Genomic DNA, 26,893 nt, shown 5'->3' with positions numbered 1-26,893 from the left:
GGAATTGCCGAAAATAAAGCGCAGGCATACATCATTTGAGCACGGGGGGAGTAATGTTCCTGGCAGACCATCTACTAACAATAAATTGTCATTTTTATTTCTTTTCCACTGTGTTTTTATCTTGCCTCACAGTGGCATATTTTCAATTAATTGCTGCTTCATAAACATAGTTAATTTTTGATTTCAATGAAAGTATAAATTCTACAGTCCGGTGCTTTGTTGTAGGTTAAAATAGATTTTAGTTTTACACTAAACTTCTGTCTCTCTGCATATTGTGGTTCCTTTTTTTTTTTTTTTTTTTACTTTTACTTGCTTGTGTTTCAAAATGAAGAGGAGTGGAGCAGAGAGTGTGGGAGGGTGGAAGTACCCGAGGAAGGAACTGTAATTCTTGCGCAGGGTTTGAAATAAATTAGCTCTTAGCCATTCAGGGTTAGGCTAACATATTAGAATTTTCCATCTGCTTGCTCTAAATCATCTGCGATTCCGCTCAGCGCAAAGGGCAGGCTGCTCATCTCTCAACCCACTGGACAGATTGCATTACTGAGCAATATACCTTTATTTCCCCCATTTAATCCTCAGCACAGGGCAGAGCAGAGCACAGCTAGAGGCAATAAGACACAGAGTCATGTATGTTTACAACTAAAAATGAAGAAATACACACGTAAGCATGCGGATACCATTTAAATGCATTCCCACATGCAAAGGATGATGAATCCACCCGCACCGCCATGAGGTGTCCTTTTTAATCAGCTGATAACATCTCTGTGTTTACCCACTGCTTTGTGTTACAGCAAGAGGTGTCAAAACAGGGTCGACACATCTGAAACACTTAGCAAAAACCACCCAGACACCCAACACACACGTCACTCTTTCTCTTCAAGTAGCTTGGTGTCTTGCCCGTCTCTCCTCGTGCATCAGTAATCAACCTTGATGCTCGCTGCTGTTGTGGCCATTGATTTTTCTGTTCCACATGTGGGTGAAAATTGCACTTTAAGTTACCCTGAGTGTTAAATTAATAATGAAACCGCAAGAGTGCCCTCTCCTGACTTTCAATTAACACCATCAGGATTAGAGGGGATGGATGAAGGGGTGGCAGAGAGAGACAGGAGAGAGGAGGACTATTCAGCCACTCTCAAGGTGTGGGTTTCGATTGTTTTGGTGTCCTCTCCTCACGTGGAGTTAAAAACAAGGGTACCTCCTCCAGAGCGCAGGGGCAAGATGTTCAGAAACATTTCTGCTTTATTTGGGAATGCCCTATTGAGACAGACGTGTAACTGTCGCTGCCAATAAAAGGGAATGGCGACGCAAACAACGGTAGAAAGCGTGAAAACTTATCAGGAGAATATGTGGAGAACAAAGAAGGACAAAGTGATGATTCATTCAAAATGAGGAGACGTGATGTACTGGAGTTTCTCACATTAAGCAGCTTTCACCTGAAACAAACTTGCTTTGTTTTCATAGCTTCAAAGTAAGGAATCCCCCTGGTTTCTCTAGTTAGGCTGTCCAGTCACACAGACACGTGTCCACAGGAAGCCAGAACCAGATAACACGCATAACACGCCAAATACAGAGGACACAGGTGGCTGTTGGCAGCTGGCCTGGCGCCCGCGCCCACACACAGATGCACGAACGCACACACACACACACACACACACACACGCACACACACACGCACACACACACGCACACACACACACACACACACACACGCACACACGCACACACACACACACACGCACACACGCACACACACACACACACACACACACACAGCCAGCTCATTCTGACCCAGCTTTTCCGTCTCTGTCAAGGGAAGCACCTGCTGATAAAGCTCTATTTAAGGAAAGTGGGAACATTCAGGAGCCTATTGAGCCAATATTTCAGTGTGTGTGTGTGTGTGTGTGTGTGTGTGTGTGTGTGTGTGTGTGTGTGCGTGTGTGTGTTATTTCAGCATCCGTCTCTATTGAAGTCAAACAATACCAGAACACTACAGTCAGAAGTGCTCAGTGGTTTAATCAGACATTTAGACCAACAGACTCATCCAATCAGCATGTCTGCATGTTGAACTGTGGATCAAAACATGACACAGTTTGTTTGCGTTTAACACGTCATACTGAGACTTTAGTATGAAGTCAAATCTTACTTTATATCCTACAGAGCACAGTCTAAACTCCACCCTGATGAGGTCACTAGTTTATTTCTGTTGCTCTCAAAGTTTGTGTTTTGTTAAGGGTCGCACTTCCATTGGGTCAAAATGGATTAATTAATGGTGCACTGAGGACAACAGAAAACTGGATATGGAATATGACGAAGGGATGAGGTCAGCTTAATAACACCCGGGCTGCCAGTTAGAATCGAATTGGATTCATCAATGACTAAATTACTTGACTGAAGGAGTCCAGGTATTAGCTGATTTCAGCCACCAAAAGTTGATGATTAGATGATTTTTTTTTTTAAATTCTGTATTTCTGGAAAAAAATTAACATTTAAAATGTGTCCCAAAAGTTAACAACTTAATAGTGAATTAATAATTAATTAACAATTGAATTGGTAGATGTAAACAAATAATTAGTTGCACCCGAGACAAGGTTGGATTCCCAACCTCGCAGAAACCCTGCTGGGCCTCAAATCCCAGGCTGAGTAGGTGGCTTTTAGATTATTGTGATTTCTCTGATTTACTTACTAGAATATTATTTTCCCATTCACAATTACACTATCAGCATAAGAAAACAAGTGTTACAATGTTTTGCTCATAGCGGGAAACATTTTTCTTTGTTCCAATATATTTTGTGATCTCATGAAAAACATATTTTTGTTGTCATTTTTGTTTGACAATTTCAAATATACTTTTACATTCTCTGTCGTGCCGTACAGCACAGGACAAAGAAAAATGTTCTTTGTTTGGTCTGTATTTCATATTTATTGATTTTACCTAACCTCCAAAGGGAGTTTAGTCTACCAGCTATGACAGGAAATTTTACCAAAAGCTGTCAACACACCATTCTCTCATTTATTCAGGTGCTTCCTCTATTTTGGAAGTTTACCTGAGAGTCATGATGTTTTCAGGAAGTGCTGCGCTGTGATGAGCGACTGTGATCCCGCAGGTGTCGGAACAGTCAAACTGAAGTGAAGTAGTTCAGCAAGGTTACACACACACACACACACACACACACACACACACACACACACACACACACACACACACACACACACACACACACACAGACAGCACAGTCTGGTCTCAGACCTCTGTCTATCTGTGATGCCTTCCTCTTCCTCATTTTGCACACATAAACACACAGTGCTGGGTGCCTTGTGTGTGTATGTTGTTGTTCTCTTGATGTACTCCACAGCACAGTGTGTTCAGATCATCCTGGCTAATAACTTCCTGTTTCCTGTTTCTGACTGCTCCTTCCTGCCCACAGAGCCACGTGGATTCAGGCCCAAAGAAAACATGACTAAGTTGTCACCCGCTCTTAAAGGAATGTGGATTCCCACAATACACCTGCAACCTTTCCCTTTGTATATCCTCATCAAACACACATCCTTGTGTTGTTGTAAATGAATTATAGACAAAGATCCTGGCAGTCCATTAAACTGAGGATGTTGTGACTAATAAACTCTGTGCACTTTTAGTTTGAAAGTTTTACTGTACATAATTCACGTTACTGTAAAATACACTAGGCATTTCAAAAAGTGAATCACACCAACAAATACATACACAAAATTACATACGCACAGCCTTCACTGCTCTATACACTATTGTACAGTACCATTGTAGATACTGTAGTGTGGCAACACTGAGCAACACAGTTTTAATCGTTCTTGTCCCACAAACTAAAAAAAAAAAATAGGTGCTCGTTGAATTGTCTTATGAAGCATAGTTTTTACATGACAGAGTATATGTATATTACTGATTAAGGCTATTGTTACACTTAAAATATGTACAAACGTACATCTAAAATGTACAAGTGTAAGAATGTTGGCCTCAGGAACCTCCTTGTTTAGTTTGCAGCAACAGTCTGCCAACACAGCGAGGCATCACTCTCCTTGGTACCATGTTTCCATGTCCATGTGAGTATCTTCAAACAAAAAGACTATGGAGGACACAAAAAACTTCTCAAAACCTTTTGAATTGACACGTGGAATATTCGGAAAATATTTGCTAACCAGTATAATTGACAGGCTGGTAAAAGCCTCCTTTCTCAATGTGCTATTAAGTGACTCTACATTCCTGCCAAAACTTCTTGAAAGGCTAGCAGGTCCACAAAAATTGTGCATGACGCATGCAGCATTATCGTAAGGCAATGAATCAATATTGTTCACTTGTTGTTGCTCTGTCGTCTCCACACCCGTGTCCCCCACTTTGCCATCTATAACCACACTCTTCACGCATCTCCGTCGTTCTCCTCAGTTTTACTCCTTCGCTTCTTCACTGCCCATCCTCTTCCTGATTCTCCCCCTTTCTCCATCCACTCCTTGCCATCTCCTCCCAGCCCCGCTTGTCTGCTTCATCCAGCTTGTTAACAGCTCACTGCAGTCATGGGAAATAGCACGACGGTGAGCTAATGTCAGCTTCCTGTTTGACACATTCATGCAGTGTTTTGACGCTGGTCAAGGTGAAAGCCGTCGCACGTAAGCAAGGGCAGACGGAGCAGGACATGGACATCAGAGGTTAACTGGAGGTTGCACTGTGGCTGACAGAGGCTAAACAGCACATCCCATATGTTAATTCCAGACAATGACGTGGGTTTGTAATGTTGGTTGAGGGCCACACATGCTTGTCATTTCCTCCCTCTGTCGGTTGTTTCCTGTCTTTCTCTGTGGTATGTTAAAAAAGCAGAAACATGATCAAGCATATATTTTTTTACAGAGGAATTTGTCTTCAGCACGGTGGCAACAAAGAGAGAAGTAGTTCTCTTATTTTTCAGTGGCCTTATCAGTCAGTGGTAGTTTAAATTGCAAGTATAATTGAATATAGGTTAGGTACTGTTAATATCATCAACGAGGTGGGAGGCGATACGTTTACTACATGTTCTTACTCGTCTGTCACGGCCCACTGACTGCTGCTTGTCCCTGGCTGGTCTCCCACATTATTCACTAATGAGTGAGTGACATCTGCTGGGGGCCTGTGTGACAGAGTGCTGTCACCCTGCCTGACACCAGGAAAGCACGTCTCTTCATCCATCCATCCATCCATCCATCCATCCATCCATCCTGCCCCTGTCCTCCAACAGCAGGATGTTGTATAATGTCCCATCAGAAAATGTGTCTTCTAAGTACTGATGAGAATTAAAGGTATTTGTAACTAGAACTGCTGGTGATAATTACTTGAACTTGAACATTTCCATTATATTTTGACTTTGTAATGTGCTGGACAATAGGAGGTTTTACATAGGTTGTTCTGCATATCAGTGACACCTGGTTTGAGACATCTCCTTTACCCATCTCACTCATAAAGTCACTGTGCTCCTGCTTGCATCAGCACTCAACCTCATAACAATTTGTGAGCAGTGGATTATGAGCTTCTTTCGCACAGTAAGACTCCCACTGGTGTGCCGAAACCTGATGTCTCCACTTTTCTCTCCTTCATTCCAGCTGATGGATCACTTTGTCTCCGTCAAGCAGAACATTTTGATAATATACTGTTAAATGCAACAAATCATCACCAATTCATCATCGGTCGTATTTATCTGGTTTATTTTTAGATAAATGATTTCTTAGGGGCACATTTACTCTCTTCCCTCAAGATTTGTCACAACTTCACACAATATTCTGTAGAAACTGCTTTTTCCATGGAAACTGACAGCGATCCCGATCAAACTTTTCTGTTTATCTAATATAATAATGTGGCTCTTATTTCTAGAGCTCTTGCCCTGCTGAAATCTTGACATTGAAGACAATGAAGCCCCACCAGCTTATAGCTGAACCTGACTTCTGATCTCTCTGTGGAGAAGATCATTTTCCAACTCAGTAACATCACACATTATAATTCTTATTTTCTACTTGTTGCAATGATTAAATCTTACAGCACATTCACCAGATGCATCTGACATAAAGATTTTATCCGCAAGAAGCCAGAATATAACCAGACATTTTCTTCAACTCAAATACAAACCCTACCGGCTTTTCTCATTTCATATTTCAAATTTGACACCACAATGCTCTATTATACGTTCCTCTGTGAATAAAGGCCTATACAGTCATCATGCTGTTTGTGAAAGGAAGAGAGGGGAGACCAGAGGAGAGGTAGAGGTGGAGGAGAAAAGAGCCAAGGAGAAGTTGGGTGGGAAAAGAGTGGGAAAGACAAAAACTAAGAGGCTGGAAGTGCAGAAGAAGGATTGGTCAGATCATTTAAGCAAAAATACTTTAGGTCAAATTCTGAAAATATCTCCTCAACTGTCTGTTCTGTGTGTGCGCTGAAAAAATAAATCCAGTGTTTATTTTGAACACGAGCACTGTAAATGGAAACAAACAAATAGGCTCAGACAACAATAAAGCCAATCAGCAACAGCAGGCATTCATGCAGGAGCTATCGGAGAGGGGGAAACAAGTTCGAAAAAGAGATGGTGGCAGTGGGAGCAGAAGGGACCATAAATCTGGCACATGCTAACATGCTGAGCTGCACAACATTATGGCTTTGTCAAGGAGGAGAGACGGCCGAGTAACACCCAAAGAGGAGAGGGTCAGAGGAAAAACATTGAAAAACAAGTACGAGGATCAGATGCGGGTGAAGAGTCCTGTTAATATCGGTGTGGATTTCCAATGGTGGAGAGACCTCAGAGAGATGAAAGGCATGAAGATTGAAGCAGATGTCGCTCTTTTGCTTGACAGGTGTGTAACAGTTGAATAATGTTGAATGACCTCCCCAAAGACACAGCAGACATATTACTGCACTGCTGCTGTCGTTGCCGTCCGTTATCTACAGCATCTTTGGTATACGTTCAGCAGGTAGCAGTGAAGGACAAGTACCGTCACGTTTTTAGAATTTTGACATTGACTTGGTACTGAAGTAACACAGTAACCCTGATTACTCTGCAATGGTTTGTCTTTCTTTAAGGATATTTATGTTCCTTTTAAAAGGAATATCTCAAGCCTATTTTAAGTCCTTTAAAAAATACCTGTCTGAGATGAACAGAAAAAAAAAGGATTAGAGAAAATCTGTTAAATCTATTGTATACTTTTTATAATTGAACAATACTCCAAAATAGTATGAAATATGGTTGTGTAGTGCTAAAATAAAAAAACAAAACAAATGTAAGTTCAGTAAAGTTTTGAGGTCGCAATGGTCATAAAAATCTCCTATACATGAGAAGCCATGTAAACTTTAAATTGTGGTCGGAAAAACAGCAAAACCGAAATGCAAACGCTCAAATAAGTTAGCGAAAGATCCAGCTGAATAAATTCCCAAAATGCAAAACAAGCAAGAGACTGACAAAGAAAATGAGGTGGCTGGAGGTGAGGTGATTGGGGAGGGCTTGTTTTGCTTCCTCGGTCCTCCCTCCTGACATACACGCTGAACACAAATATCATTCATTAACAGTAATGTGCCATCTTAACTCTGATGGATGGGGCACAGGCCCACAGTCGCACACTCACACACGCAGAGCTATAAAACACACAGAGACAATTTAAAGTCGGACCTGCTGGGGAGCTGAGATGGCTGACTATCAGTCACATCCACACGCATGCAAGCAGGTGCAGACACAGTCCCACACACAGAAGCCTGGAGCTCAGGTGTCAGGCAAGCACACTGCAAATGAAGACATTTCCTACAGCTGGCAACCTTTGATGGCTCTATGATTTCTCTGCCCCTCACTAGCACTCCTCAGAGGAAACAGGAGATGAGAGAGGGATGAGTGACCAACATAAATAGAGAGAAACGGAGAGCAGTAAGCCCAAGGGTTAAGGTCCAGGTGGATGTGAAACCTCCAGGAATCTGGGATATAAATGTGCTTTGCACTATTTTACATAAATGAATTATTATTGCATTATTTCATAGACATGATGTCAGGTGCTGAGAGGACGAGTTAAGAAGACTCGTAGTTTTTACTGGACACGATGAAAAAAAAAATCTAACTGGAGAGACGTTTTAATGGAAATTAGAAATCAAGTTTTTCCTCAAATGAAAACAAATCCAGATCACCAGCTCAAAAACACTGGATGCACCTCATCTGCATAAGGCTGCATCAATAGTGTCACCAGGAGGGACATATATATGGAGGGGTTTTTTTAAGATGGCATGAATTAAAACTGAGACATAAAGAAAGACTTAGAGGTTCAACAAATAATAAAATAACACTCTCAATTGTCACAATTGAGTACGCATATTAATATAAGCTTGATACAGGCAATTGTGCAAAAGGGGCACTGTAATATTGAATCCTGACCAAAAGTGTAGAAAGTGTACTAATGGCTTCCAAACAGAGGAGTCATAGCATGAGCATAAAAGCAACTTCAAGTTAAAGAAGGGTTGAAGGGAATGTCAGAAAAATCACTCGATATTGCTACTGATCAAAAAAAAAATTAAAATGGAAACATCCAACAAAAGAATGTGCTAAAGTACACAAGCAAAGTAATGTTTTTATGGTTTGAGAAGTAAGCTATTCAAAATACGAACCACGTGCAGTAATCTGCGTTTTGTTCGACCACAAGTTTGCATTTAAATAATAAATGAATTATTAATTAATCAATGAAATGCACATATCATTTAAATACATGACGAATAATAGCCTCTTAAAGCGCATATATTCAACACATAAAATATACTCAGACTGTACGGCAACGCCACTCAACGATTACTGAAAACAGATTATAAGAATAAAGCACACTGACTGCCACTAATATTCAGGTAATTTACTGAAGTAAAAGTACGACACTGTGAAAAGACTCCCTGCACGTAAAGCTTTTGCATTCAAAATGTTACTTAGGGCAAATCATATCAGCAATATTTACTGAAAGTATTAGTAGTAGTACAGGTGGGTACACACAGCAGTAAATGCTAATTTACTCGTATGATGTTTTGGTGCATTTTAGTGCTTTGTTTAATGTCACTGTGAGAACATTTATCCCTGAAAGTCAACTAGTTTAGAAAAAAAAAATAGTCCTGTTTTCCAGTAAATCCAAGTTGTTGTTTCTTTAAATTGTTGGGCTTAAAAAGGAATTACCTCAGCCCATAAAGGAACATTTAATACCTCATTTTATCAGAAAATGTAACATTTTTAAATCACCAAATTTGGAGATTGATGGTTTTCACTGGACAGGAAACTTAAATCTTAAAATAAGTAACTCAATCTGTCAGACAGAAGTATAAATGTAACATTTGCCCCTAAAATGTAGAGAAAGTACAAATATAATGGAAATACTTAAGTGAACTACAATAGCTCCCTCAAATTCCACATCAAAATACAGCAGCGCACTAAACAGACTACACACCTCTTCTGTCTCTAGAAACAGCCACTTCATAGCATTCTGCTTTTACCACACGTGTCACTTTAAAGCCAATACGGCACGACTTCAAAACCAAAGCAAGGATTACAAAGTTTCAACCAGACTTCGACCTGAGCTACAACTACAAACTATCAGAAACGTGACGTGATAACTTTTATCTTTAGATAATACGCAAGATAGGAAGTTATTTCAAAGTCTAAACAGGCCTTGTCCTGTATGTAAACACTACATTAAACAATGATGAACATTAGTTCAGAGGAAACAAAACAAATAGCGATACAGACAAACAAACAAAACATTTGACCTTTTACAAACAATACAAACACGTCAAGTTACCGACAGCATCCTGTTTGAAGTCCATCGTGCGGCTTAGTGTTCAGCACCCTCGTCATTTAAGCTACTTTCCCTCCTTCCACCATTAAACAAATCCATCTCTGCAGAGTGTCCCGTTGTCCTGACTCTGTCCTTCTCTCCCATCACTTTCTAATCTCGGTCACTAATTCTGGGAAGCAGTTTCTCGCATTATTTTACCCCCAAAATAGGCTACTTGCTAAAAAAAAAACAAGCTCATGCAAGCTTATACAACTGATATGAACTCGTGAACAAACTAAAACTTGCCAACTCTCAGTGTTTCCTTTGAAAACAAGTTGTTATGTAGGTTCTCCCTTGTCCTGGTTTCAGTAGCTTTCCTTAATAATATATGTCCTCCTTTCTCCTCAGGTGTTCTCCCAACAATAGCCTTTTTTCACAGCAGACATTCTCTTGTGTTTTAGCAGGTCAAGTGCAGGTGTTTCTCATTTAAAACGGCCGCAGTCCATTTCGTTGAGCCGGCTGGAGGACGTTGGTATTGTGCACGCTGGCTCACCAGCACTGCTTGCTGCTACACTAAATGGAACAGAGCCATGAACTGCTTAAACTCCTGACCTGTCCTGACAAGTTTTGACTGACAAAATATAAAAATGTCTATTTCTAAATACCAAATTTATTATTTTTACTCGCTAAAAACAACGGAAATTATGATTTATTTTTTTTTTTATTTGAATGACATGATTGGTTTGAATAACAAGAATAATGTTTTTCACAGTTAAATATTGTTTTAGCTATTTAATTTTAATTTAAATAACTTGTATTCATTTATTACATATTCACTTGTATTTATTTTGTTCATTTGTTGTTGTTTTCTGACAAATACACCAGGTAATATTGGATAATTACCAGGTTCAGACTTAAATAACAATCATCAAAGTGTTGATTGCTACTATCAATTTCTTAATAATAATTCTTTATTAATAAGATTCCGCTCAAAAGTTCCTGTGTTGCCGTAAAGTGTGTCATTCAAAGTAATCAAAGGAGATAGAGATATGCTGTCACTGCAGAGGAATTTAAACCCCCCAAAAAAGCAACTTTGCAATCATCATCCTTCTCTGTCATTGTCTGAAAGAGGCACCTCACACTTTGTGAGCTGTTATTATAAAATGAATACATTTTGCACAGTGGATCAACATAGGTATTATACAATTTGTGGTGAAACTGGGTTGCATGTGCATATGAATCCACCAATGAACAGATGCAGTTCATAGAAAATTCTGAGAAACATCAGCTGGTTTAAAATACAGACTACAAACACCTTCCACAGCGGTCTCTATTGTTTATATCAATTGGTCCCGGTTGGTAATTAGCAATTTGACAGTGACATATCGTTACTTAATTGGAATATTTTGTTCAGTATGTATTATAACTGTAAATTATAATATGAAGTATCTCATCAATCTTATGTAAGAGTAAAATAAATAAACAATGACTAAATAAATGATTTGCCTGTTTTTGCTGGGGATATGCTAATAAGGTTAGTGGGCAGTTATTCCACTTTCCTAATACATTTTCTCAATTTGATCCCTGGTCCAACATCTCATCACCTGCTGGCTATTCAGATGATAATATTAAGAGATGAGAGACAGAGAGAGAGAGAGAGAGAGAGAGAGAGAGAGAGAGAGAGAGAGAGAGAGAGAGAGAGAGAGAGAGAGAGAGAGAGGGAGGGAGCAAGATTTAAATGATGATATTAGAGGAGAGGGATGGTTAGAGAGATGGCTGCTGTCACCGTTATGCGTCTATGACACCTCAATGTGCAATAGTAATTTGTGTGTGTGTGTGTGTGTGTGTGTGTGTGTGTGTGTGTGTGTGTGTGTGTGTGTGTGTGTGTGTGTGTGTGTGTGTGTGTGTGTGGCAATATGAGAATTGATGCTGAGGGCTGACCTCCTCTGCCCCTCTCATTTCCATTCAGCCATTTTAGTTCTTTTCAGACTCAGCAAAGCCATTGTGGCTCAACCGGGGAGCAGTTTGTTCTCATTAGAACTGTTCTGAATGAAACCGGAGAACAAAGCATGGCGGGTATACATTTTGATAGAACAGCGATGGAGGAGGAGAGGAGAAGAGAAGAGAAGAGAAGAGAAGAGAAGAGAAGAGAAGAGAAGAGAAGAGAAGAGAAGAGAAGAGAAGAGAAGAGAAGAGAAGAGAAGAGAAGAGAAGAGAAGAGAAGAGAAGAGAAGAGAAGACATTTGTCTTGTCATTTGTCACTGCATAGTTAATTAGTGTTTACATTTTTAATACACATGCCATATGCACAATTAAAAATTAACAAGGTTGTGATTTATGATGAGAGGATAAGGATGCCAATAAAGAAATGATATTACTTTGTTCCATCTTACTTTGTGAAGTACTGGAGATGATGACACGAACATCTGTTTATGTGTGTGGGATCAGTAGACACGGTGATACGGGGGCTACAATGGTCATTATCATATGGAGCAAATGTCTTGATATATAAGTCCATGCTGCCATGCCGGCGTTATGGTTATGGATTAGGCACATTGCATAAATGCGGGATTGTGCTGTGAGCCAGGCAGAGATGTATCGGCTGTATAAAAACTGCATCTGTGATGTAGTTAATCATTTATTCAGCTAGCTTCTTCATTCCTCTAACACCCACCACCTATGCAGGACCATATTTTTCCAGGCAAAATAATTCAAAAAGCAATTCTCTCCTCAGTTTCCATGTGCACCATCTTCCTTTCTCCTTTTTCCACCACTTTCACTTTGGTTTTCTAGTCTTTGCGGTTCGATTTGATTTGACTCCATTTTCTTTCTCGTCCACGTCCTTGCTGCTGGGTCTTTCCCCTCTGTTTGGGCCATCACACTCTTTTGTCTCTCCATTTTTTTTCTGAGCTGTTTCATGTAAAGACAGGTAACAATCAGGCTTTTACTGGAGGCAGTGGTGTAGAATGGAGACCGGATCCTCAATACACCTGTCAAAGGCTATGTTTACAGTGCTGGAGACAAAAATGGACCCATACACACTCAACACACACTCACAGGCAAGTGGTCAGTGACAAATGGTGACAGATTGATTCAGTGTGAGTCCAGTCTGGATCACCTGAAACCATGTATGAAGTGTGTGTGTGTGTGTGTGTGTGTGTGTGTGTGTGTGTGTGTGTGTGTGTGTGTGTGTGTGTGTGTGTGTGTGTGTGTGTGTGTGTGTGTGTGTTGTATATTGTGGAGAGCTTTTTGTCTTCTTTGTTTCTCTCTAATGTCATCCAATGACAAAGGCCAACAAACAAAAAGCATTATTTTGTAAAGAAAACACAGCAAGTAAATCCAGAACTCATGTAAAGTGTTACGTCAGTAATTCGTATATTTAAAGGGTATTTAAAAAGCTGCATTTACCATCAGTTATATATTATTCTATATATAGAATTATATTTTTATACATTTAGATATGAGTCAGAATGAATGGATGCAGGTCATTTGAAATATGAGAAGTCAAACCTTACGCTCACACCTCAAAATTGGAAAACCACTTACATCATAAAGCTGTCATTATTGTTTCTTTTGTTAGTTGGAACAGCCTTGTATCTGTAAAGAGGAAAATGAAACCAAAGGAACTGGAAGCACTTGAACAGGAAGGGGAAGAAGCCAGTGAAGCAGATTATCAGATCTAAAATGAAGTAAATCATTCCAATGAGAGAGTCTAATCTGCTTAAGTAATTCAAAATGCAAACCTTGAGATGATTTAATGAGCCAGCTTTGCAACAGACCAGTAAAACTGCACTTTAACTGGGACATGTTGCATGGACATCCCTGAACTTGTGAAATATTTGTTTTGTGTTTTGTGATACAATCTATTTGAGAAGTTAATTTTAAATCAGTCCTGTACTGATGAACTACAGACATACTGTGAAAAAATAACTGGCCTTGAAGTTCATCTGAAGCATAATTAAACCTGAAAGTCTGAATGTTTGCAATGGTACATTTAAGTGCACTATAATTAAAGGTGCAGGCTGTTTGAATAGTAGCCCAGAGGAATGCCTTGTTTGTTGATTGATTAGGGCGATGATTTTAGTGGTATGGTTTATATTCTCCATGTTTGGTGATTGTAAAATTGTTTGATAACACATTTGCTTTATCAACTAAAATGGTGCCTTCCCTCTTCTTGCCCACCCAATTCAAAAGTTATCAGCCCAAAAATGTCTGTTATAATTTTTTGTCTTTTCCATAATTGCGGATCAGACTGGGCAAACTGCACCTACTAGTGGCCATAGAAATTATTACGGGAGCAAAGGAAAAACTGGAATGACGTAGCATAAAGAGGGAGAAGGCTGTACAACGGCAAGGATTCAAACACAGGACTTTCACTGATGAGAGTCTTGTCTTTTGTTCAATGTGAAAATTTGAGTCAAAGATGACTCGTTGTAAGTTAATTAAACTTAACGTAATGTGTTTAACATAGCCTACATAACTTAACTTACGCCAATATAACATGTGTTTAGGCACCAAAAAACAATGTGATTAAAAGGAATCAACATTGACTTTTGCTTTCTTGTGACTCAATGATCTCCCAGGTGAAAGCCACGAGTTTGTTTCATTCAAACAACCCCAACCTCTTCCCTTGGCAGACTTTCCCCCTTTTGTACTTTGTCATATGACCTTTTTCAACCCACCTCATCACGGCACATAAAACATAAGGTAAAAGCTGTATTTGATGCTCTGGGAATGACATCAGTCGGACATTCTGTAACAAACATATTTATTTTAACTTAAATCATCCTTTCCAAAACCATAAGCCTAATCCTAACCAACCTCTAACTTTAAATTGAACTCTGTGTTTATCAGTTACAATGATGATGACACTCAGATACTTGTTAGTACACTTGAATGCAGTATGTCATTGATAACAGCCTACTAAGCTAACCAGAAGGTGGAGGTAAATGGTCTGTACTTGTATAGTGCTTTAACATGTTTTTCCATTCACAAGACAGATCACCATGCAGGGTGCTGCCATCAGGAGCACATTCACACACCGATGGTACACCATCAGGAGCAACTTAGGGTTCAGTGTCTTGCTCAAGGACACGTAGGTATGTAGACAGGAGGAGATGGGGATCGAACCACCAACCTTCCGACTAGTGTGCAACCCACTCTACTGTCTGAGCCACAGCCTCCCTAGGCCAGGGAGGAGGGCCCTGCTAGTCATAACGGGACAGAAAACCACTTATAATGACCTTTTAATGGGCTGATAACATTTGAAAAAGATGCCCCCCCCCCCCCCCATATACTGACATTATCTTCATATCTAGGTTTTACCTTTTCCCCACATAATAACACTAACTCCAAAATTCCCAAAAGGTGAAGCTGCACAAAAGAAGAGAAACTATATGCAGTGACTGCCATGCACCCTGTTCACCACAATGAAGTCCTCCTGCTCTGTCCTGGTTTCACCTCCCTCCAGGCTAAACACTCACACCCTGCATTGAAATTTATGAAAATCATCCCTGTAATATTCAGCCAGGGCCTGCCTGCAATATATATTTATATATAACAACCTTATTAAATCAGTTCAAAGTAGGACGATCCCATGATTACATTGAAGTGGGAGAAGAGGAGGGGAGGGGGAAAGAGGCGAAAACGGGGAAAGGGAAGAAAAATCAATGCCACTCGGTAATTGCATATTACAGCGTTATTTGTGCATTGATATTGATAATACGTATGTTTACATTTGCCGTGATTAAAATCAATGCTCTAAAGTGAGTTATGACAGCATGGCCTGATGGGACGGCTTTATGGCTGAGGGGGACTAATGAGGTGGTTGATGGGAAGGAAGGATTGCCTCCATCTATCTCTCTCCACTGAATACTTCCTGCGAGGGACTGAGGGGCCGATGTACTGACTGTCTTCAGTAACACACCATACCGGACTCCGTTTTAATCTAATAATCAGTTCTGATCTCATTTTAATGAATTTTTCCTCAAAATATTTCCAAGAATCTGTCAGTGGTGTGACACAGTTCCACAAAAGTTCAGCTCCATTTACCTTGTTTTAATTTTCTTTGCTTTAGGAAATTTGGTAGAATACAACATTGCACCCCATTTAAATATTTGTATCTACACTTGTAGCTCTAAGGAGAGAAACGTTGGTCTGACAGCAACCATTAGATGGATTGGTATTAAAGTTTGTACTATTCAGTCTTTGGAGGGGATCTCCTGACTTTTCCTCAAATTATATTTTCATGTTGAAATTTGTGGTTTCTCAAAAACTGTTGGATGGATTAATATCAAATTCGGTATTCATGTTTATGACCCCCCCTTGTGATGAATGGAAATGTAAAGTCAGCGTTGTTCATTAACAAATTTAGCAAGTTAAAAAAATGACAATACTCAAAATCATTAAAAATTTCCAGTGCTAAATGAATTTCTTTTTTTGCCAGATTATCATAACTTGCAATACAATACCTATTTTGATCAACTAAATCATTTTAAAACTTTTTTACACTCACAGCACTTGATTAAGGTTATTAAACGACCATAGTCATTTATGATCCCTTAAACTTTCATCTGGTATCATCTGGTAAAATGTTTAGTCTGTCACGCTTTGTATTATGACCAAACATCTGCAAAACTAAAAACCATTTACATCAGGCTAAACATGCCAAATTAAGATCATGTTGTACCTTCTAAACATCAGCATGTTACCATTGTCATTGTGAGCATGTTAGCAGGTCGAGGTTTCAAGGCATTGTTGTACTTAAGTAAAGCCAAAGTCAAAACCATAAGTGTGTGGCCTTGTAAAAATTATAGCAATCTTTAATTTGCATGCTCTATTTTCCCCATTTATTTATCTTGTCTATCTCTTCACAACACTCATGTAAGCATCTTCCAGAGGCCGTGTATTTCTGGAGTGAAATTGATGATTTTGATTCATTTCCAGCAGTCGTATGTGGAAATGAAAACTACACGCGGCTGCCAGGACAGACATCCATTTGATTTGACTTACTCAGGCTGCTAAAGTCTCATATTACCTTTAGCTGAACTTTCATTTTTTCCCAATTGTTACAAAGGCTGTGGATTAATTCCCCATCACTTTTTAATGGGCTACTTCAGATCCACATTAAAGAGGAGGAACGATTACAACAACCAATAGCTCCTTCAATATACACATGAAATGCACGTATGGAAGCATTGCATTAAGTCTGACCCTACATCCTATATCTTCCTCTAACTGGCTAATGTCACTCTACGCTGAGAGCTGTCGAGTGCAGCTCGTTTGCTAACACTATTATGTGGCTTTTTAAATTACATAATTTACTTTGGCTGCTAATGTTGGCTCAGTGTTTTTGGCATCAGGTGCCTGTGTTAAGTGTGTGCTCCTCTATTGTGCAAATGTTTTGGAGGATGTGTCTGAAACAGAACCCACTACAGGGAAGCACAGGGAGGTTTAATGTGGTCACGTATGCACACGTAGAGTATGTTCACATGCGCGCGCACACACACACACACAGAAACACATGTGTACAGTAACCGCAACTTCTCTGTAAACCACAGAAAGCCGTCTGTGATGATAGAGTGTCCTCTAAATGCTATCACACACACTGCTGTTGGTACATTATGACATGAGTGTGTTTTAACTGGCAGATCACAACAGCTTTACCTCACTCTAGTCAGGTCTTGACAGAAAGATCATTTATTTTCTGGAGCTGATTCTTTGTTTAAACTACATCCCTTTGTCTGAAAATTGTATTCATGATGTCTTACATTTCTCTGTTGTTTGCACGTGTAAAAATTTACACCTGAAATTTTTATTTTATTTTTAGACTATTGGTGAAAACAAAGAATCCAGGTGCTTTATGGAAGAGGTTTTAGATAACATGGAGGTAAAGTGCTTTGCTTTCACTATGACTACGTTGTTTAATGAGAAATCCGTTCTGACTGAGTGTAATACACATCCAGAGAGAGGTGTACGGTACCACAAATATGGTTTGGTTTCCACAAACAAGTCAAAACACTCAACGAATAGAAGTGTGTGTGTGTGTGTGTGTGTGTGTGTGTGTGTGTGTGTGTGTGTGTGTGTGTGTGTGTGTGTGTGTGTGTGTGTGTGTGTGTGTGTGTGTGTAAATGACTATGGAACACATAGACTAAGGTTCAGGGCAGGGGGAAGCACTTTCAGTCTGAGTGTCAATCCATTGTTGCATATTAGGGACACAACCCTGTCCATTAAGTCAAATTCATGGAAATTGCTTCCACCACGGAGAGAGAAGCACCAAAATTATGAGATGAATTGCGAGGGAGAAAGGAAAAGATTGGCACAGAGGGTAAAAGGGAGGTAGATGCACAGTAGCATCCATCCACTCATCCAGCCCCCCCACCCCCTCCTCCACCCCTCTACCCACCCCCTCACCCCCCTTCTTCCGGCTGTCCAGTTGTCGTGGCTCTAACTTTAATTAAAAGTTTCCGCAGCAGAGGTGACCCGCTGGTGTCGAGGTGAGGGAGAGGCACAGAAGAAAGATGGAATGATTATGGAAAGGGTGAAGAGTGAGAAAGCAAAAATATTACCTGTCTTCATGTGTGTGTGTGTGTGTGTGTGTGTGTGTGTGTGTGTGTGTGTGTGTGTGTGTGTGTGTGTGTGTGTGTGTGTGTGTGGCAAATGTGTATCAAACCAATCACATGAGAGTAATAAAACATTATTTATCTGAATGATTTATATATTTTGAAGGACATTTTTTTTTAAATAGGTCTTTATTTAGCACAAATTAAGGATGAAGTAGGCGTTTATTCACTATTTTAACTGAACCGGGCTCTGTGCTCCCAGGGGCGCCCCACTGACATGTAAGAATTTGAAAGTCATTTTATTCAAAGATGACATACACTTCTGTTATTATTGTGAGTGTGATAACCGTATGTCGAGTTTTTTTTTTTGAGACACTGGAGTGCAACAAAGGCTCCGGAGCTGAAAGAGTGAGGGCATCATATGAATGTATGCTCAGTGGAGCAGGTGGTGATCGGGAAGAAGGTGAATCTCTGGGACCGGTTCTGGGCTCACATTAAAATTGAACATGAAAATTGGAGATGGGTTCAAATGATCATGGATTTAGTCCGTGGCTGTGTGATCCAGTAGTGAAATGTAGTTTATGAGGATAATGTGTGACATGTTTTCTCCTTGCTTTTGTTTTTTATGTTTTTTTATTTTATTTTATCTTATTTATTTATTTGTAGCTTTTCTGTCTGACTTACCAACTTAACCTACTAACTTGTCCATTTGTTTGTTTTTCTCTGTGTACAGGAGTTTACCTCCACGGTATGGAAAGTGTGCCTAATGCTGTATCATGAAAACAATGTTATGCATGTACATATGTATGCCATGTACCAAGCCTTTCAAAACTAACAAAAAGATTTGAATCACAAAAGATGACACACCAGTGATGAAAAACCAGTTATTAGCACAAATTAAGGCTGACATCTGAGCAATCACCACTTAACCTGACCAACACACCGCACAGCAGCATGCAAAGATTGAAATGACTGTACCATAGTGCAGCTTCAAAACAGAAAATACTAGAGAACGAAACAAAATGTCTAAATAATGTCTGAAGAGTGACTTCTTTCTTTGGTTAAGCTGTAAAAGGCCTGCCGACGACTGCACCTGCACCAACATCACAATGTGCGAACCAAACAACTGGGGCTAACACGGGAGATGCTCCTAATCAGAACAATGGAAAGAAGAACTTATCTTCTGAAACAGATGCTGATAATGGGGACCAAACGTTACTGTTTGATTCCTACTACTGAGACAGGTAAAAGAGATGCCACCACCTGCACGAAACACTTTTGGATTCTCAAGCAAAATGTGTCAATGAGTGTTGTTCACGCCATTTGAAGGATTTTATGTCAGCTAATACATGACACATGGTGCTATTTACTGCAGAATAATTGTCCCAGAGAAAGGCGAAGATTCTCCTCATTCCAAAACAAAAATTGTATTGTTTCAGTTTTTAATTAAGGGAATTGTTTGGTTGAATTTCCATGATGGTAAAAGTGAATATAATGCATTTAAGTTTGAAAATATACCATTATTGATGCAAACCTACTTGAGTCCTTGCTATTTTTAATAGAAAGAAGGGCCCCATTTTAGCTCTTGAAACAGGCCCTTCATGCCAAAGTCCAGCTCTACCTGTGTCACCTGTACGTCTCAGTGAGAAAGCTCTCGACTTGCTGTTGGACTTCCTTCGCTGTATTATGCTGCTGCTGCTGTTCCTCAAGCTGTTTCACATTAAAAAACTTCCCAGGTGTTTATGAGACGCAGTCGCACCGATTCCCAGGAGAGCTTTTCTTGTGAAACATCTGCAGGACGTGTTTGTTAACAGCAGGTTAACTTTGGATTTTTTTTTTTAAACACTGAGAGAATTTGGCCTGTATTCTAAATGGAGTTATAGTGGAGATGTATTTTAGGAAGATCTTGTGCTGTTTTCTTGTCTGCTGGCTTCTAATTCAAATTCCACATATATTCCACAAATTCTACGCACTCTCTTTATCGGCTGTCTTAAAAAACTCAACATGATACACAGTATTAGTTAGTTTTGCCCGACTGATGATGCGTTGTTTAACATCTTAATCCATATACAGCACAGATAACATGTTAATACCAGGTGAACAAGTTTCTTTCAAGTTTTCCTTCCAAAACTGTGATATCAATTGTAAAAATGCAAGTGAAGAATAAAACAAAACCTGCACATTTACACAATATTAAACAAAAAGAGTATGCAGAATATATGCTGAATATGCACACAGCAAAACATATCATCAGTGCAACAATGGCTCTACTTTCCCACCAGGCTTTTAATGTGTAACTTCACCTGGAATTTCACTGAAGTTGCATTGTCAAATTAACTCTGATCAAACAGTGAGATTAATTAATTTACCAATGTTATGTAAGCCTTTATATGTGACACACCTGTATTTGAAGAAACGAATAAGGTGTTTAATTGTTCCTGAAGCTACAATGCAATTCTTCTTTTTTTTCACATCTCTAAGCCATCATCTTTTTTCAAAATGTTTCTGTGCTTGTACAAGTGAAATGAACATGTGTAAATCTGTTTGGGTTTTTTTTTGGACCCCATCAGTACTATATGTGCAGATGTGTGTGTGTGTGTGTGTGTGTGTGTGTGTGTGTGTGTGTGTGTGTGTGTGTGTGTGTGTGTGTGTGTGTGTGTGTGTGTGTGTGTGTGTGTGTGGCTCTGCAGCAAGCCAGCAGATCGTTGCGGTGTGCGGGCCACGGGGACAGTGAAATATAGCCACAATTAGCCCTGGACACAGTTCAATGATGATAGAGAGGCCCGGCACCCCTTACACCATGATTAAAAGGCCTGCCCTGCCCACCGCTGATAGAGACAACTGATCTCACATTATTAGTAGTACGATCACCACCAACCAGCAGCAGCAACCGGAGGAGCTTCATTCTAATGTGATCTGTGACTGCTTTTGTTCATTTATCATTCACTACTGAAAATGTGTTATTCTTAATTGGCAAATCTGTTGTGTTCCTTATTTACTTAAAATAAGATTTCTGTCTTTTTTTTTCTTTTTTTTTTGAGTAAAACTGTTATCTGCAGTTAGTAAATCAGATCTTCAAAATAAAAACACAAGCCTGGAAAAGCACATCATATACATTTAACATTTCAATACATATTATTGAATTGAATGACTAATGCACAAATATGTAAGTATCACTTTAACCAGGCTTATTAAAGTGGGACTGGTTTCAACTACTTTACACACTGTTAGCTAGCTTAATCTATAATAATTCATATCGAGTTGAAGTGGCATGAAATGGAATCAGTGAGTTGTACATTTACATCAAAATTGTACTTCAGCACAACACTTGAGTAAAGTTGAGAAACTTTCCACCAGCAGGTTTGTTGCACATATATATTCAATATATTGTATTAAGCATTTAGAATATATTTAATAGACATTTCATATGAATAAATAGTCTTTTTTGGAAAAGAAATCGGATATAGGAAAAGTCTAAAATGTTATAGAAGTTTAAATCCTGGCATAGAAGCCTGTGTTTTGATATGTAAATTACAGTATCTCTTTCTTGTGTGTTGTTTGTCCTTATAATTATAATTAAAGTTATTTTAACCGTGTAAAATGTCAATGTTTGCCCTGAATTTTGTCGTTGTCAGGGGATTTTTGTTCCAGTTATTGGTTACTATTGGAAATGTTTTAAACTGCACTGCAGCTTTTAAACCCTCCCACCTCTTCAGTGAGCTATATTCTTCCTTCTGCTTCCATCTACTCGTGTTTGTGTCTCTTATTTTTTCCTCCTTTTCTCACTGCCTTCTCCTCAGTCGTCGTCATGCTCGTAGATCAATGCTGAGACCTTCTTTATCTTTTACACATCAGCAGTGCGGCGCCGTTCGGGCCTCTGCCCCATTTATTTTCAATATTTCTCTTTTTTTTTTTTTTTTTTACATCTGCACCTCTGATAATGCTGCTGCTCTGTCTCTATTCACTGTTCACATCAAGTCTGCGCGAGACAGAACTGAGCAGAGGTCATGGAGGGTCGCAGACACAAATACAGGGATCCAAGCACAAATGTGGGAGTAAGCAAAGACGTATGTGGATGCCCGCTAATAGAGGACACTCAAATAGGTGCAGAAATACACACACACGTATATAAAGAGTTCCAGTGACCAGGGGACAATCACGGTGCCCCCGTCCAAAACTGTGTGCAAGGAAAGTCACTCTTTAAAAAAAGAAAAACAGGAAAGGTTGATAGATGGAGGGCTGGTAATGAAATGGAGACATCAAGGAGCATGAAGAGGAGAGGAGGGAGGGATGGAGGGAGTGTGGAAACAACCTAGAAAGAGAAAGAGAGGGGGGAATAAGAGGAATAGCCTTTTGCCTGTGTTCCATCAAGGGAGAAATTACACATTTACTAAGGTTTTTTCTTAAGACGACGGCCCTCATAGATCAAACCGCTTGGATGTACCAGCCAATTTTCAACATGAAATATAGACACCAGAAATCTATTACACCTGTGTTCTCTCTCCCCCCCCGTCTCCTATCTGCAGCTCTGTGTCGCTCGTTCCCACAAAGGTTGATGCATCTACATCACTGTCGGCTCTCCTCTCTGTATCTGCGCCTGTGTCTCCCTCCCTCTCTTCCTCCGAGGCCATGGATCTCCCACTGTCCCTCTCTGACATGTACATTATGTTATCCGCCGGAACATCTGCTTGACAAATGGGGAAGTCGATCATATTCAATAATTATCTGACCTTTTCCCTTTGTTGTATTTCTGCTGGGTTTTTTTTTTAGTGCGGCAATATTACAACGACTTCAAGACAGACTTTTTCTTTTTTAGAACATTCAACTTCAACTTCCAAACCAGGTGACGTATTAAAAAGGATTCAGAAAAAAGTACTTTAAGCTATTTTATCTTTAAAACTTAAAAAAACTAAAAACTCTGATATGATGATGAGTAATAACCACATATTTAAAGATACAAAGTTTTAGGAAGCTTTATAGGCGTTGTAGAGAAAAAACAATACAAGTAAGCTTGTGTTTTAACAAGTTATGTTCAGTGTTTTAGTAGACTGGGATTCTTGATTGTGAGGTGAGCAGAAAAATAGAACAAGGAAAAGAGATGGATCCACCTTGTTCTATAGATATGAACCAGTTAAAGTGTACTAAAATATTGAATGATTTTTATTTAGAAACTTTAAAGACTTTCAAATTTTTTTGACTCTTTCAATAAAAACAAAAACAAAAGATGTCTTCATTATTGCTTATGAAAATTTATCTCATGTGCCTTTGACAGTAAAAACAAAGAGAGGCAAAATCAAGTTCATGGACAGAGCTGTGTATTGATATGAGATTAACGTTATTCACTTTTAATAAAATAGACCGCTAACGTTAGTGAAATCAGCGTTAACTTATCGCGATATGTACACATGTTACTGTATGCATTCCCTTGGTAGCTTTCAGGAGCCTCTTGTAATCCTATCACATCCTTTACTGGATTATTGTGTTGCAAAATGGCATGCAGTGAAGAGGGAAATGTCTTTTTTCTATTAGTTAGTTTTCTGGGACTTGGATGAAGCCCTCTGGTTTAATTCTGCTCAGAAACTTTGTTGTATGACATACCCTGCTTCTTGTTCTCATATTCACTGTTTGTACTTCGGTATACTGTGAAATAATGACACAATGCTATTGAAATAATCTTTGAAAAAAGTATTTTCAAATTGATCTTTTTAAGACACTTAAGGACCCTAGACAACTTATATTCATAAGAGAGGAGGCTAAAAAATTAGAATGCAAGTATGGAGTAAAGTCCTTGAAAGTTATTTTAAAAAGGTAAACTTGAGTAACTTGATGCAGTCACAGTTGTGTTTGGAGAGAGAATTTCAGAGGAAAGTGGGGCCTGTTCATGTTCTCTGTCAGCTCTGTTCTGGTGTCGGTGCTGGGTGTTGGGGGGACAGGAGGACGGTGCCTGGAAGAACTCAGGCTGCCGGATGGAGTATAGTGGTCTGAGGGCAGGAGGGTGGAGGAGCAGGTGGGAAACAGAGTTGTGGATGTATTGAGGATTATTATGATTACAAGAAAAGGACTCGCACAAAATAACATATATTGGGGGACAGATCTGAGTCAGCTTTCCCAGTAAACATGAATACGAGTTAAAAGTAACCACAGAAAGTATATCAGGACCGGCCATTGCCTAAATCTCTACAACAAAGATGGAAAAAAAACTAGAATTATCCCAGATCCCAGACTGTCACTGCACCCATGATGTAATAGGACCTCCCATTTAGAGCAGAAGGTTAACTAACAATCACCCTGACTTTGCTCCAGAGCTGCAGTGGAGGATGTGCCAGACTATTTTTAAATCACTGAGCCCTTTGAACACTCCACCTGAACAAATAAGGAAATCAGAGATGTTAAAGTTGCTGATATCTCACATCTATTGTTCAGAGAGCTTGAATACCATGATGTGACTGAGGTGTTGTTACAGTCTGACCATGAATGATCATCGCAGTATGACAGTCAAACAGCTGTCACCTGGACAGCAGGATGTGGTTTTATTGCACATCCTGAAACACCCACTCACACACACACACGCACACAATTTAAAGACCTTCCAGAGTGAATTTAAAGCACATGAAACCCTTGAAGCCACTGATTTGATGGAATGTGCAGCTACTTTTGTTTGAGCATAATGTTTCAGGTCTTTTTTTAGATGAAAAATATAAACCACAATGCAGGTTTTTCTTATTGACTCATATTTTTGTTTTCTCTAAACAGTATTGTTTGTGGACGAAGTAGATGAAGCTGGTTTGTAGAATGTTGGAACAACATTAGGAAAATATTTTCACTGTCTGTCTATGCGAGTCACATATTTAAGTTGCAGTAATCACTGTTTTATTACAGTAACAACAAATCTATGACTGAGTAAAATCAGAGGGGTCACTTTAGGAGAGAGTTGCCTGCTTTACAGAGCATTTTGGCATCTGTCACGTGTTTGCTTTTGTGATCCATCACTTTACTCGTTTGGTTCAGTCTTTGATCAAAAAACAATGTGAATCTCAAATAAACTTACTTTATGTGCCTATCAACAGATGGCAGACAGATTGAGGGTGCTATCACACCGACCTTGTCTGGTCCAGACCCTCTGACTGAAACAAAGTCTGAAACAAAATAGCGGATTAAACTAAGCCATGGTTCGGATTGTTTGCAGTGAAAACTCTTTCGAGATAGTTTACCCTTTAGTACCAATTTCAGGAAATTTAAAATCTTTAGCTTCAATTTGCTTTTATTCCCATACTTTATAAATCATCTGTTTGGAAGCTATTAGTACACTTTCTATAGTTTTGATTTAGATCAAACATTAATGAACCTCTTTTTCACAATTGCCTGTGTTAAGCTTATATTTAAATACATGCTCAGTTGTAAACATTTTAAATATTATGCTATTATGTGTTTGGCTCTTCTGACTCAACCTCCAGGGTTTTGTTTATGTCCTGGATGCTTTCACGCCTACCTTGTTTGGTCTGAACCAAAATGAGTGAAAGATTCCTCAGACCGCGGTCCATATCACATATTTGGTCCGACCAAAAGAGCTGTGCTCTGTCTGAATTAAACTGAACCATGTTTTTGTTTTTTGTTTTTTTGCTGTGATGGTTTGGACTTTTGGACCAATTACAGGAAGTTGAAGCAGCATATCATCATTGATTAAACAATAGAATAAGAAGAAGAAGAACCCGAAAAGAAGTAAAAATGAGCTGAGGAGAAGAGGAGTATATCTGACCATAATTTGGTCCGACCAATCAAATCAAAGGCTACTAGCTGAATTGACAACACACCAATGCCAGAAGTAGATTGTCTACAAGCCAATCAAAGTCAAGGATAGTATGTCAAGCAAAGCTATTTGATGCTCTCGCATAATTGCAATGTGAAACTAAAACAAATTGGATGAAATGTTAGACAATGTAACAAAAACGTGAACCATGGTTCAGACATTGGTCTGGACTTTAAGGTGTGAAGTTTGTACTTATCTGTTAATGTAGCGGACAAACAAGACATTAGTTCAAGGGTTAGTGAATATCAGAACAGAGCTAAAACATATATTTGTCAAGTTGAAGGAAACACAATGCAAAATGAATGCGAATGTTGCTTTGTGTCACCTGAATCTACAACAAGGCAATGGCATAACTTTATAAGGAGATAATATGTCAGTGTTGTGTTTACAACTTGTTTGACTGCACTTAAGTGGCCAAAAAAGTCAAGTAATACAATTTTGAATTAATTTACTTGCACTGCTGCACTTTTTCTCACTTGCACCAAATAAGCCAAACATGCTGCACTCTACATTAAACATTATGGAGCTCTTTTCTCAGCTGCAGCAAGGCTGACATCTCATCTCAGGTCTCCTCCATACTGCCACAAGTTTGACAGACTAATACATACATCCAGTTGAACCTGCCACCCCCTACATGAAACAAATCTCCCAACTGATAGATGCTGTGATACAGAAGAAAGGTGGGGAAGGAGAGGGAGGGTCTTCATGTAAAATTCACTTAGCTGCCATATTTTTTCCTCTGGGGCAAGATTAATTGCATTAT

This window comes from Embiotoca jacksoni, unplaced genomic scaffold, assembly GCF_022577435.1.
Source record: "Embiotoca jacksoni isolate LCO1_2020_lvr unplaced genomic scaffold, fEmbJac1.0.p SCAF_31, whole genome shotgun sequence".
Lineage (NCBI taxonomy): Eukaryota > Metazoa > Chordata > Actinopteri > Embiotocidae > Embiotoca > Embiotoca jacksoni.
Note: the sequence above shows the minus strand (reverse complement) of the source record.